The sequence below is a fragment of the Chiloscyllium punctatum genome, chromosome 9 (assembly GCF_047496795.1).
Source record: "Chiloscyllium punctatum isolate Juve2018m chromosome 9, sChiPun1.3, whole genome shotgun sequence".
Classification (NCBI taxonomy): domain Eukaryota; kingdom Metazoa; phylum Chordata; class Chondrichthyes; order Orectolobiformes; family Hemiscylliidae; genus Chiloscyllium; species Chiloscyllium punctatum.
The window spans coordinates 83,018,830-83,032,202 of NC_092747.1; the positions used below are offsets into that span (position 1 = coordinate 83,018,830).

A 13,373-nucleotide genomic window follows, 5' to 3' on the forward strand; every position below is an offset into this window, starting at 1 on the left:
AGTTGCCCCTCGGGTTCCCTTTTATTCTTTCCCCCCTAACCTTTTCCCCAACTGTGGGAAAAAGACTGAGTGCATCCACCCTATCCACGCCTGTTCTTGATTTTATACACCTCTATAACATCCCCCCTCAGTCTCCTACACTCTCCTACAAAGAAGAAGTGCTAGCTTGTCTAACCTCTCCCTTTTACTCAAACCATTGAGTCCTGGAAACATCCTTCTAAATTTCTTCTGCACTCTTTCCAGTTTAATAACAGTCTTCCTAGAACAACGTGACCAAAACTGTACACAATACTCCAAGTGTGGCCTCACCTACATCTTGTATGGTTGCAATATAGCTTCCCAACTTCTATACTCAATGCCCTGACTGATGAAGGCCAATGTGCAAAAAGCCTTCTTCACTGTCCTGTCTACTTGTGACTCCATTTTCAGAGAACCGTGCACCTGAACCCCAAGATTCCTCTGTTCAACTACATTACTTAAGGCCTTACCAAACTGCAAGACCTTACACTTAACTATATTAAAATCCATTTGTCATCTCTTGGCCCACTTCCCCAGCTGATCAAGGTCCTGCTGCAATCAGCTACTTCTTGATATCATGTTGAATACATTGATTTGGCCTAAATTTAGGGTGATGGTGAGGACCTCAGGAGGTGACTGAGTTATCATATACATTCTTCACTTCTGGCTGAACATGTTTGCAAATACTTCAGTCTTGTGTTTTGCAATGGTGTACTAGGCTCGCTATCATTGGGGATGGGCTTATTTGTGTAGCCTTATCCTTTGGTAAGTTGCCTGCTTCTTCCATATAGTTGTCACCTCCTTAGTCTACCAGGGAGGTGATGATCCACTTAGAAATATTGTCCTTCAAATGGAGACTCAAATGATCAGGAATCAAAAATTACATCCTGGGCTTGTAACCCCACGTCAGTCTCACCCCCATAAACCTGTAATATTTTACTTTTCATGGAGTATGCCAAGCTGCCAATAAATTCCCAGGTTGCAGCCAAGACACAAAATCTTCATCTACCAGCCATCACCCTCTGATCCGAATCTGCTTGTCTTGTGGGCGGCACGGTGACACAGTGGTTAGCACTACTGCCTCACAGCGCCAGAGACCCGGGTTCAATTCCCACCTCAGGCGACTGACTGTGTGGAGTTTGCACGTGCTCCCTGTGTCTGCGTGGGTTTCCTCCGGGTGCTCCGGTTTCCTTCCACAGTCCAAAGATGTGCAGGTTAGGTGAATTGGCCATGCTAAATTGCCCGTAGTGTTAGGTAAGGTGTAAATGTAGGGGTATGGGTGGGTTGCGCTTCGGCGGATCGGTATGGACTTGTTGGGCCGAATGGCCTGTTTCCACACTGTAAGTAATCTGTCTAAAAACGAAATCTGTCTAATCTGTCAATGTTCCATTGGATCAGATGTGGAGCTACAGCATTTGTGTTTCGATCTAATTTCTAACCTGTTTGCTCCATTCTACAAGATCTACACTGGTTTGCATTGTGAGAATTGCAGATTTCCTGTCTTGATCTTTCTCAATGTAATCAATCTACTTGAAATTATATGTACAATACACATAATGAAATGTGCTGCACCTTACAAAATTTGAATATCCATCCTGAAAAGAGTTAAAAGAAAGTTGAAATGGTCTCTAAGTAGACAATCCATGCCATAGGCAATATTCCACAGTACAAAATGACAGCTGCCATATGGTTCCTTGTAATTTTAGATGACCTTACAATTTACGACTACAATTTAATTAGCTTTAATGCATTAGTGTAATTTTGGATCTGGCTACTACTGAGATTGTGTTTGATGCAATAACTGCATTATTTACATAGAAGAGAATATCAGGTACCAAAATCAATTGTTTCCTTCTCTGATAATATAAATTTGCTACAATAAGTATGGATTAACTAATTAATCATGCCCTCCTTAATATAGTGTTATTTTGATTAATCTTTGTTAATATGGAAACTGCATGTATGCTATTTTCCTGATAGAAGCAAAACTGTTAAGATAAGATTTCATAACATATTTATAGTTAATTTAGAACACAACATTTCTATTACCAGACATTGATGAAGAATGGAATAAGATTTTAAATGGATGATCTACATCAATGTGGAAAACATACAAAAATAGAAAAAAATGATCAATGTTGTTTTCTCAATAAAGACTTCACATTTTGTACTTTATTTTGACCTCATCATAATTTTGTGATATTGTGAGGTATACCACAATTTTAGAACAGATTCCAAATGTATGCCATCTTCTAATTTGAGATATGGAAAGTGTGTTTTGTAGGAACAGATGTTATAATTTCTGAATTAAAAATACATTTCCATTATAATTTGTACTATTAAAGTTCCTAATTTAATAGCTGTGAGACAAAATAAAATTTTAGCCATCACAAAATTAATTCTTAGCAGTTAGGTTTCACTCAAAGGCAGTGCTGATCCAGTGGGAATGAACTAGGTTTTAGGATATCTTGTGGCATAATAAATTGCATCACTACCTTTGAGCCAGAAGCTTTGGGTTCAAGTTTCTCTGTAGAACCTGATAGCCAAGGAATGTAAGTTCATGATATGTCCAAACAGATTGATTGTCAATCTGCAAGTCAACATGTTGATGGTCACATGGTGGCATGGTCAGTGGTGTGTAGAAGTCAACGGCAAGCCACTACAGTGGTTTGTCAGCCCTAAGCCATGGACCAATACACAAGTCCTTGGTGCCAATATTTTTCCAGGACATGTTACCTGGAAAAAGTCTTAGTGGAGTGGTAATTATTGACCAAGACACTGTGAATTACTCACTATTTGTATAATATGGCTTTTTTTTATTCTTCCCGTCAAAATGGACAATTTTCTTACATTATATTCCATTTGCCACATTTTTGCCTCTCAATTAACCTACCTACATTTTTGTGGCCTCTTTAGAACTTACTTTCCTACCTATCTTTGTGTCATCAGCAATCATATCTTTCATGTCTTAATCTAATTTATTTACTTAAATTGTAAACAGTTGAGGTCCAAACACCAATCCCTGTGGCATGTTATTTATTACAACTTGCTCACCTGAAAATGAAGCATTTCTGCCTATCCTCAATTTTCTGTTAACCAGCAACTCATCTGTCCATGCCAACATGCTATTCCTTATACCGATAAGGAATGAATATTGTACAATAATCTTTGACTTGGAACCTTGTGAATTGACTCCTGGGATCTTAAGTACCATACATCCACTGGTTTCCCTTTATCTGTATATGAATAATATACTCATTAGTTTCCAGCCTTATATTTAGATGATTAGCTGATTGAATCAAAATGCATGTTCCTTTGGTTGTCAATAATGGGCAGAGTTCAAACTGTACTCAACCAACTCATGATTTCAAAGCCTAAACTAAAATATCTACGGTTAGATCTAACCCATAACTTAGTCACACTGAACAATACTGAGTGTGCTAATGAATACCTTAACAACCAATTGAACATCAGTCAAACTCTTATTGTAGTTCATGTGTGCCTACCAATAGAGACATATATTCATATGCAGGAGGCCAGTCTCTGCAAACAAATGCAATATTTTTATAAGCTTTGCAACTTTTTGAAAATGCATAGTAACCTGTGGACCTTATAATACATCATTGCTTTTTTCCACACAACATTTTGGCAAACCAATCAGCACTTTGTTTGAATTTTGATATTCTTTTATTTATCCCGGTGAATCCAAGAGGAACAACTTTTGTAGCATGTCTCTCTTTTCAGCGGGGCTACTTCAGGTGAAGTCTGAGAACTACTGTAAGGTATAGCATACTTATGCATATTATAAGTAGCTGAAAAAAATACTGTTTTTAAAAAAATGTTATCTTGACACAAATGAATGCGAACAAAGACATATAGTGTATATTATTGGCCATTTTTGCACAGAAACAGGATTTTTACTGCACTTCCAAAAAATGTGCACTTCTTGCAATTATATTGCACTTATTTGATTGTATTTGCAAAGTTATAGTAACAGCGCAACAAATTCTGGTCACAGCAATGAATGTTTATAAAACGACATTAGATGGGTTATGTAAAATACATTATGCAAGTCTGCTTCTGACACTAAATGCTCAAAAGAAGTCTAATGTCCTTCATTAGTCCATAATATTTTTGTGATGAACATGAAATAAATACAAAGTTAATGTATCAAAGTTAACTTATTGTTAACGGTTCATTTGATGGACATTTACAAGCCCATATTGTCTGGACGAATTATTCGATTCTAAGTGCTGCCATTAGTTGGAACAGAGATGAGGTGACTGCAATCTCAAGAATGATGGTTGCATCTTCTAGAAATGGGTTAAGACAGGACTCACCTTTTCCAAAATCCTGTTTCTGTCCCTGACCTGGTTCTTTAAATAACAGTAAAATAGGACTTTAACTGAGATTCCACTTCTAATCTTCCGCTTAACATGTGAAAGCAAACAAAAAGACTTTTCCTCCAAATCAGTTCCCCTGCCCTGGGAGTTGAAATACTTGGCTGAGACATGGAGAAATGAAAAACCAGTTTCCTTTGTGTGATCTGTCATTGAATTGCTAAGTTCAATGGTTCTGTTCACTGTGCATAGCGAAGAGATGAATTGCACCAGTTTCATGAAAATCTAATATTTTGAGTTTCAAGGCTATCATGCCTGGCTCCTGGTCATTGGAACAACTTTCACATTGTCACTCATTCTTTTACTCTCTATTATAACTGGCCTTTTACTTTAATCTTGACAATGCTCTGAGGCCTGAAATTCAATAAGTATTGTGACCTCTGTTTAAAATAAGCTATCGCTATCAAGGTTGACCCAACAATGCCATGTTCCTTTTCCAATGTATCATGTCACAATGTAATGGAATATGCTTTCATATAAATATAAAACATATAATAAATCATTAAGTGAATCTCTAGATATTTAAGTCTGTTGGGGATACAATTAGTTTCATGAGAGAAAATTAAACAAATCAGATAACACAATTTAATCTGCACATGCTACAAACAGCAAATATAAGTGTGGCTATTTTTGTTCTAATTGCTGTATGCAATGATTTGTTACATATACCAGATCTAGAGCTTTATGACAATGAAAAGTGAACTTTTTGATCATCTGTGGGAATGATTTGATAATTGTTACGCTGCATGGAAGGACATCAACAGTATTGCACTCCTTGATATTAACCATCTTCACTCACTGTAACTTGCGGAAAAACAAATCAAGATAAAATCAAATATACAAATAAACACAAACAGGTTGTAGTAAGAACAAAAAGCAGCATGGACAATAATTTCAAGGCTGTTTTTCAATTGGTCCAATTACTCTATATATTGATTATGTTGTCTCACATTTCAGTTAGAATTATAATTTCAGTGTGTAGTTTCATTTCACACTCTCTTGTTCATACAAATGTGATTATCAAATGCTTCAGTTATCTGAAATGATAGAGGAACTTTTATTAACAGATATAATGTTGCTAAAAGTTTATCGACAATTACAAAATGGCTTTTGTATGAGGAAATTTTAAAAATTGTGAACAGTAAGGGGTTATGTTAAAGTGTCCTAACGTAAAGAACAGGAAAGGACATTGAAAAGTGATAATTTTGTGAACAGTGTGGGATTTGTATTTTAAAAAGTTAATTTTTAGAATAGCATGTGACCATATTAAAGTTGCTATTTACGTGAACAGCATGAGATTGCATTAAAAAGTGGCAAATTTATGAATAGCATGATCCAAATTTGTAATATAATATTATTATTTGGAAACTCGAATTTGAGAGTGAAAGGAAAACAGATTTTATTTTTCAGTTCTGTGAAATTGACCATTTTTTAAACAAAAGACAGTTACTTATTTTAGCAATGAATTGGAGACATCTTTTCTAAGAAAACATTACTTAAGTTAAATGGATTGATCAGCTATCTGGGGAGTTAATCACTTAATGTTTACACCGCTAACTTTATGATTCAAAAATAGATGGTCAGGGGCATTAATAAGTTAGGACTTGTAGACAAGTAATCATCCCAGTAGGAAAGCAATTTCTTAGGTTCAGTTTGTTTTTTTTTAAGAAGGCTATGAAAGTCGGTATAATATCTGCAGGCTGTTAGAATTGGAAAGAAGTATCCAGATCATCAAAACTGGGAAGAAGTCTTAAACTGCTTCATCAGTCAAAGGAGAAGACCTGGAAAAGGTTACTTATGAAAGAAATTTGACACGATCACAAGACACAAAAACAAACTAAAAGGAAACTCTGTTTTCTTCTATGTTTCTATGTATAATTTCTGTTCCTTTTTAAATAGACACCTTTTTGGACAAATAAAAATTCTCATACTTACAGAAGTTTCTGAATCCCCTGCATTGTGTTAAAGTTCCAGTTAAAGTTGACACAAAAGGCTTGGAGGTGCTTGCTTCCTAGCTAGCTCTGGGCAAGAAATATCTTGAGACCCATAACGTTAAAAAGATTGTAAGACTTTTACAGTTACTTATTGACTTTGCAATGGAAACTTTGATAAGGGAGAAAAAATTGCACAGTTAGCCCTAAAAGGTGAGGCTCCCAATATCTGTCTTCCTTGATATCTTGAGTGATTTTGTGTGCAGATGGAGGGGGCAATCTCCTGCATTTGAATGTATTGTTATCTTTGATTTCAAGTTACAGTGTTTTATTGTAGGGATTTTCCAAAATTGCTTCAGGAACACCCTCATTAAGGGGCAGGAGTAAAAAGCGAAAGGAACAAGTCAAATAGTACATTCCTGTCTTCTATCTTGATCTTAAAAGAGGAAGGCAATCCTAACTTAAATTTATTCTTAGTCCCCCTTTGGAAAATTCAAGAATTGAAGTCAGGGTGATACATCAGTGGGATTCACTAGGATCATCTTTATCAAGAATTGTATATACTGACAAAAGTTTCTGAAGATAGGTGAAAACATATCTAAATGCAGTACAGTTAGAAATGAGTGATAAAAGGTTAATTCATTTTAGAACAGGTTGACTTAATAATGTGAGCACTTCTAAGCTATTTTATGCATTTTGGCAGCAAATGACACCAGTTTTCATTTTCTTACCATTTTCAATTATTTTCCATTGTCTAATATATATATATATATATGATCAGAATTATGAATTTGAGATATCAGAAACCTGCAAGGTAATTTACAGATGTGAAGAGCATGGAAACAGACCCTTTGGTGCAATTCATCCACACCGACCAGATATCCTGCATTAATCTAGTTCCATTTGCCACAATTTGGCCCATATCCATCTAAACCCTCCCTATTCATGCACCCATCCAGATGGCTTTTAATATCTTATTTCCACCAGCCTCCAGCATGTCCTCTAGCAGCTCATTCCTTACAAGCACTACTCTCTGCACCTCTGCATGAAAATGTTGCCCGTTAGATCCCTTTTGAATTCCTCTCATCCTAAACTTATGCCCTCTAGTTTTGGACCTTAGAGAAAAGGCATTGGCTATTCACCGTATCCATGCCCCTCATGATTTTTATAAATTTCTCTCAGGTCTCAGCCTCCGACACTCCAGGGACAGCAGCCCCAATCTATTCAGCCTCTCCCTATAGCTCAAATGCTCCAAGCCTGGCAACGTCCTCGTAAATCTTTTTTGAATCCCTTCAAATTTCACAACATCCTTCTTATAGCAAAGAGAGCATAATTGAATGTAGTCTTCTAAACGTGGTCTAACTAATGTCCTGCACGGCCACAACATGACCTCCCAACTCCTCTACTCAATATAATGATTAATAAAGGCAAGTATACCAAATGCTTTCTTCACTATCCTGTCTACCTGTGACTCCACTTTCAAGGAACTATGAACCTTCAATTCAAGGATTCATTGTTCAGCAACACTTCCCAGGAGCTTATCATTAAGTTCAAGACTCATGTAAAGATTTGTAGCTGGGGTGCAAATTAACTTCCCAACTCAGCGAATATGCCCACAACTACGATTACTATTAAGTGTAATTACCTCTTAATTGAGGTGATTTGCCTTTTCAAAATGTATCACCTCTCATTTATACAAATTAAACTCATCTGCCACTCCTCAGCCTTTTGGCCTATCTGATCAAGGTCACATTGTACTTTGAGGTAACCTCCTTCAGTGTCCACTACACTACCAATTTTGGTGTCACCTACAAACTTACTAACCATATCTCCTATGTTTACTTTCAAATCATTTATGTAAATGACAAAATGCAATGGACCCAGCACTGATCCTTTTGGCGCACCACTAGTCACATGTCAGTCTGAAAAGCAACCCTCTCTCACCACCCTCTGTCTCCTACCTTTGAGCCAGTTATGTATACAAATGGCTACTTCTCCCAGTTCTCGTGATCTAACCTTGCTAACCAGTCTACTATGTGAAACCTTGTTGAATGCCTAACAGAAGTCCATTTAGATCACATCCACCACTCTGCCCTCATCAATCCTCTTTGTTACTTCTTCAAAAAACTCAAGTAAGTGAGACACAATTTCTTACGCACAAACTCAGGTTGAATATCTCTAATCAGTCCTTGTTTTTCCAAATACAAGTAAATCCCGTCCCTCAGGATCCCCTCCAAAAACTATTTAAATCAGTAAGGTCAAGATTGTCTGTAAATAAGACTGAGAATGGGAGAGGATACAAGTAATCATGTTGAGAGAGTTAAACTTTACACAGCATGAAGGATGGGAAGCCAATTGTACAATACTGTAGTTTGGAGTGATCATACTGATGGGAATCTCAGTATGGCTGAGGCTGACATAGAAGTGAAAGCTGTTGAAATGTAACAGTAAACAGGGTTTGTGAAGAACGATGGAATTTCAGTTCAGAATCAATCAAGACCTCAGGATTCTGAACAAATCAAATTCAGCTTTGAGTGGGTGGAGAGGAGGTTTGCTCAAAATGCAGACAGGACACCAACCTTATTTTACCTGAGTATTACTATGACTTCTGTGTACAACCAGCAGACTCAAAATGTTCATTGTGTATATGCTTCTGTAGTGGTCAGATATCACTTTGTCTGCACTTGAACCACAGACTCATTGAAAAGTCAATATACAGAAACAAGCCATTTAGCCCATATCTATGCTGGCTCATTCTCATCCCATTTACAAGCATCTGGTCCATGGTTGTGTAGGTTACGGTCCTTCAGCTGCAGACCAAGGTTCCTTTTAAATGAACATTTCTACCTCAACCATCAAATTGGGAAGCAAATTTCTACTCACACAATAAGTGAAATCATTTTGTCTCATATCCCCTCTAATCCTTCTACCAATCTGTGTCCCTGGTAATTGAACTCTATACAAGAGAAACCAGTTCTTACTTGTTCACTCTATCCAAGCCGTCATTTTGTACACCTCAATTACTCAGCCCATGACCTCTGATTTAAGGAAAACATTATGAAACTATTCAATCTTTCCTCAGGTAATTGCAATGTTCAAGCCCTGTCAACATTGTCGTAAATTCTTCTATACTCTCCCTGGAGCAATTATGTCCTTCCTGTAATGTGTTAATCAGAACAATAGACAAACTCTAACTGTGATTTAAACAGTGTCTTATATTGTTCTAGAATTACATTCCTGCATTTGTACTCAATATCTCATTGAAGAGAGAAAACATCAATGTACCTTCTTTCCTACTTTATCCTACCATACTTCAAAAACTTTGGATATGCACTCAAATATCTCTCACTTACACCATGCCTCTCAATATCTTCCTATTTATTCCTTTGGTTTGATGCCGTCCCCAAAAGCATAACCTTGCACTTCTTCAGACTGAAATCCATTTATCACTTTTCTGCCCACCTACCAAACCATTGAAATCATCCTGCAGTCAACAACCATCCTCTTCAACCACACAGGTAGTTTTTGTGTTGTCTGCACATTTTCCTTTCATATCTTTCACATTTGAATAGAGATTATTAAAATATATCACAAACAGCATTAGCTGAATACTCATACTTGTGGATTACATCTGGAAGCTGTTTTCCATTTATAAAACATTAGTCAACTATTATCCTTTATTTCCTGTTACTGACTAAATTTTTGATTGAACTCACCATATTATCATGTATCCTATGCTCTTTATTTTATTTCAGCCTGTCTGCCATGTGGTGTCTTGTTAAAAAAACAAGATAAGATTTACGAAGACAACACTCACTGCACTACCCTCATCAGTCAGCTGTGCCATTTCCTCAAACAATTAAGACTCAATGAGCAAAACCATGCTGATTAGTGCTGATTCATCAATATTGTTTCAATAATAGTTAATCCTATCTTTCAACACTGATTTAAGCATTTTCCCCACCAACAAGATGAGAATGTCCAGCCTATAATTATTTGGTCTATGCCTTGCACTTTTTTTTGAATAATGGTATACTTCGCTCAAACCTCCAAACATAGTAAGGATTGAAAAATGACCCTCAGAACTTCCTGGCTTCATTAGCAACCTACAATACAATTCATCCATCCCTAGAATTTTGCCTGCACTTGTTAAAGAGGAGGCACTTTGCAGCTGCTAGAGCTACTGAGATAGTTGGAAATTGTGCAATAATCAATATCTGACCATGGCAGCACATGACCAATGACATTTTTGGAGGCCTTGATTTAAGAGGTGGAAAGAGGAGATGTTCTGTACCATCATGTGGCCAGAAGGTATCAGTAATATGCTCACAATGTTTTGGCAAGAAAAACTGAAGCAGATGAATGGCACATTTATACCTCAGGCAAAGTGCAGAATGAAAAGTATGATCTCACCAGTGTGATGATTAATATTAATACATATATTTTAAAATATCACATCCTCCCAAATGTACCACAAACTATACACACTGGTTACCATGCACCCCATTACTCATCTATCGACGACTCATATAATTTAAGATGCATATTGAACTTTTATAACTTTCTACCACACAAACAATTTGTACTTTTGCAATCCTCAAATACACAGCTTACACCTTGCACACATTTCAGCTATTTAATTCTGATAGTCACACCACCCAAATATATTGAACCATACTCACTGAAACACTTCACTGACTCAAACAGCAGTAGTTAATTGAAAGGAGGGGGTGGGGGGGGGGGGGGGGGGGGGGTGGGGGGAGTGGGTGGCAGGGGGAGGTTCTGATGTTGGATGGGGTGGACAATGTCAGAGTCAAAAAGTGTGGTGCTGGAAAAGCACAACCAATCAGGCAGCAACTGAGGAGCAGGATTCAAGATCAGAAATCACACGTCACCAGGTTATAGTCCAACCTGTATTATAAGCTTTTGGAGCGCTGCTCCTTCGTCAGGGGTAGTGACAAAGACACTGGTTTTGAAAAGAGGATGTATACTATGATTACATTTTGATTGTTGCCAGAACACCAGGCACATGTACAGTCTGTGGTCACACATCGGGTTCCAATCAGTGTTGGAATACCTTTCAGTTTAGGTTTGTATCAGAGTTGTACATGCTATCTAAAACCATGCTCGATGCCTGCAAAAGCCTGCAAACACTGTAAAATCTCATGCTTCCTCCACCTGCTTGTTTCTGGGAAACGGAAAATAAGGTGAAGCTGTCACTCGTTGCATAGAGAGTCGGAGTGTATTTTTCTTAAAAAACAGCCTACTGTTGTGGATGTTACTTGAGCAATAAATGTTTGTCTAGACACTCAGGAGAATGCCACTACTCTTCCTTCAAGTACTATCATAGGAGAATATATCACCTTTGATTGCAAAATGACGTTTACAACGCCATCACCAGGTTGCACTATAAAGGCATGAGTTTAGAAACCATCATTTATTCAACACAACATCTCACTTAAAGAAACAATTCCTCAGTATTAGGTTTAACACACATATGCACGTATGTATATGCAGGCTTGCACACATGTACACATGGTCATCCAGCAATGTGAACTGGAAGATCTTTTATACTATTCATCTGTACATTATCCACTTTAAGATCTGTAAGGACTACAGATATTTTCTTTGGAAATATTAAATGGAAGCTGCAGAGGATGAAGAAGTTGCTTTTGTTTTCTAACTCAAAGAGAAGTGCAACTATGTGGTGTTCTTTTATTGAAACTAGTTTACATACATTTGTACTATTACCAGGTGTCTTGGGAAAATATTAACAGCCTAGCAATAGGGTTTAGATTGGATTAAGTACAGTATTAGACAGACATGAGCAGTTAGGATACAGAGTTCCAAAAATCTCTTCTTCTCTCTTTTTAATTGGAAAAGAAATGAAACTTTTGTAGAAAAAAATAAAACTTCTAAATCAAGCCAAGACCTAGGTCCAACTGACCAATTAATGAAGTGAGGATCACCATTGCCAAAAGTAACACTTTACCACCAAGAATCAAAAAACTGTGAAATATGTCCCTTTGCTCCACCCTTTTTGAAATTTACTCCTTGAACTTTGTGCCTTTTTTACTATATTTTGTATCCATGATATTCATCAAAAGATTGTTTATCCCATCTGTCATATGTGTGGATTAACGTGTATATTGGAGTGAGTTTATGTTTGTATTAGTAATTAGTAATCTGTTTTGACACATTACAGGATATCTTTGTTATAATAAATATATTTTTGTTTTCCTGTTCATTGATGAAACTGTTGAGTTTATTTTATCTTAGATAGTGGTCATAGTTAGGCACTGGATAGTGAATTGGTCATATTTAAGTTTTGTGAGAAGTGGTGGAATAGCGAGGTTTGATTTTCATACCCTCTTCCCATGACAGTCATGACAAAACTTGAGGTGGAAAAAAGAATAAATGTTTAAAATCAGTGTGAGAATAACAATGCAAGATTAACTTGATCCATTAATCCTGAGGCATTGCACAAATTTTACATTCGCTGCTTATTTGATGTTGTGCAACTTGCAGCCAGCAGCTCATGTTGAAGACGACAGGAGCAGCAAAATCATGACAGAATAACTCAAATGGATGTTGGCCTGTCTTACTTCAAACTAGCATGCACCTCAAAGAGCAGGTAAACTAATCCTGTGGCAAGTGCTGGAAATTCTTTTTAAGTAAAATTGATCTGGAAAAGTCACATGAATGGTAAAAGATGGTGGAAAGTGTAAACCACTACTGACGGTCATCATGCAGGAGGACTAACCTTCACACTGCGCAGCTGTAGCAAGCTTATCCTGATGTTATTCTTGTTCACCTTCAATCAAAACCAATATGGGTTTACTTCCCTACTTGCTGCAGCTGCATTCTGATTTTTAGAAAAATTCATGTATAAGCATAGCCATATCTCTTTGTACTATTGAGTTAAATAATAATGTGTTTTTTTTGCCAAAGTGGAGAACTTCCTTGATTATGTTTCAGCTACCTAGTTTTTGGCCACTCGCTTCATCTAAACCATTTTGTGTCA

General features: G+C 36.9%; 1 protein-coding gene across 1 annotated transcript in view; it reads right to left on the bottom strand.

The window, feature by feature from the left end:
* The window catches only part of gpc5a (glypican 5a), a 995,175-nt gene that overhangs the window by 226,128 nt on the left and 755,674 nt on the right, over window positions 1-13,373 (bottom strand). The gene's annotated exons all lie outside the window — the stretch shown is intronic.